At 40.3% G+C, this 2169-nt stretch overlaps 1 pseudogene; it reads right to left on the bottom strand.

Annotated features, from left to right (window-relative positions):
* Positions 1 to 554: 554 nt before the first annotated feature.
* On the bottom strand, positions 555 to 706 carry LOC142358034 (5.8S ribosomal RNA; annotated as a pseudogene).
* Positions 707 to 2169: the final 1463 nt, after the last annotated feature.

Raw genomic sequence — 2169 nt, 5'->3', positions numbered from 1 at the left:
ATAACTTGTCCTTTTCAGATGCATTAGTTTCCCTTTGTCTTGGCTTCTACAGTCAGACTGGCTACTAGTAACAGCACAGTACTAATCACATATCGTTCTACAGTTTGCAGACAACTTTCACATGTTGATGTTTCAGCTTTCGCCTACTAGAAACAACATAATACTCGCTGTATACATTTGTAGTTCTCTATGTAACTTTCATGTGAAGAAGTTTCGCCAGTCTTTTTGACTGTCTCAAATCTGAGTCATGCTTAGGCTACTAGTTGCTTCATAGTACTTATCGCCTCGAGATCATTGAACAAAACTTGATTTTCACATGTTGCTGTTTCAGCTTCCGCTTACTAGAAACAACATAATACTAGTCTCATTAAGTTCCGTCTCTTTGCAATTTTCTTATGAAGAAAATTCGCCATCACAATGACTCCAGCAGTTCTTGATCAAGGAATGCAATCATTGATCAGAATGCTATTATTTGAATCGGTTCTGCTTTAAGTGTTCCAATTTTATTGGAAGCACCAACAATAGAACATCAATGTGTTCAATCGAGAGTTATATAACCCTGAATCGGACGCAGTCAACAGCCGAAGCCGAGACCGCCTTTTGCGTTAGAGAGGTCGGTAAACAAATCTTGCGATTCATACCGAATTAACACATATAGCTGTGCTCCTCTTCGTAAAGCGAGCCAAGTGATCCCCTGTTGAAGGATGTATTTGGACCAATCTAGTAGCATTTGGTTTCCAACAAGCTCTCCCAAGTTAGCTTACTTATTGGGCTTTTCAACCAATTCGGTTGGCTACAAGCATCATCAAAGTACTAGCCACAGTTTGATCGCAAAATTCTACGACTTTCACATGTTGATGTTTCGGCTTGCGCTTAGCCTACTATAAGCAACATAATACTAGTCATATCATAGAGCGTGATCAGCTTGTGACGTTCTCATGATGAAGTTTCACCAACAGTGTCTCACTTCGAGCTTAAATCCAGCTACTAGTAACTACACAGTACTGACTGCAACGATAACTTTTATCTATACCTTTCACATGCTGCGCTTTCGGCCAGGGCCTACTAACGTCAACATAATACTCGATATAAACTTTTGTTCATGATGCAGCTTCCCCATGCAGAAGTTTCGCCTTCAAATGCTCTCTTGGCCATATGACGTAAGAAAAGGTTACTAGTAACATCACAGTACTAGCCACAGTTTGATTGCAAAATTCTACGACTTTCACATGTTGATGTTTCGGCTTGCGCTTAGCCTACTAGAAGCAACATAATACTAGTCATATCATAGAGCGTGATCAGCTTGTGACGTTCTCATGATGAAGTTTCACCAACAGTGTCTCATTTCGAGCTTAAATCCAGCTACTAGTAACTACACAGTACTGACTGCAACGCTAACTTTTATCTATACCTTTCACATGCTGCGCTTTCGGCCAGGGCCTACTAACGTCAACATAATACTCGATATAAACTTTTGTTCATGATGCAGCTTCCCCATGCAGAAGTTTCGCCTTCAAATGCTCTCTTGGCCATATGACGTAACACAAGGTTACTAGTAACATCACAGTACTAGCCACAATTTGATCGCAAAATTCTACGACTTTCACATGTTGATGTTTCGGCTTGCGCTTAGCCTACTAGAAGCAACATAATACTAGTCATATCATGGAGCGTGATCAGCTTGTGACGTTCTCATGATGAAGTTTCACCAACAGTGTCTCATTTCGAGCTTAAATCCAGCTACTAGTAACTACACAGTACTGACTGCAACGATAACTTTTATCTATACCTTTCACATGCTGCGCTTTCGGCCAGGGCCTACTAATGTCAACATAATACTCGATATAAACTTTTGTTCATGATGCAGCTTCCCCATGCAGAAGTTTCGCCTTCAAATGCTCTCTTGGCCATATGACGTAACACAAGGTTACTAGTAACATCACAGTACTAGCCACAATTTGATCGCAAAATTCTACGACTTTCACATGTTGATGTTTCGGCTTGCGCTTAGCCTACTAGAAGCAACATAATACTAGTCATATCATAGAGCTTGATCAGCTTGTGACATTCTCATGATGAAGTTTCACCAACAGTGTCTCATTTTGAGCTTAAATCCAGCTACTAGTAACTACACAGTACTGACTGCAACAATAACTTTTATCTATACCT

The sequence above is a fragment of the Convolutriloba macropyga genome, unplaced genomic scaffold (genome assembly GCF_964194025.1).
Source record: "Convolutriloba macropyga unplaced genomic scaffold, txConMacr16.3 SCAFFOLD_5325, whole genome shotgun sequence".
Lineage (NCBI taxonomy): Eukaryota > Metazoa > Xenacoelomorpha > Acoela > Convolutidae > Convolutriloba > Convolutriloba macropyga.
The sequence above is the reverse complement of the archived record's forward strand: the minus strand, read 5'-3'. Positions and strand labels throughout refer to the sequence as shown.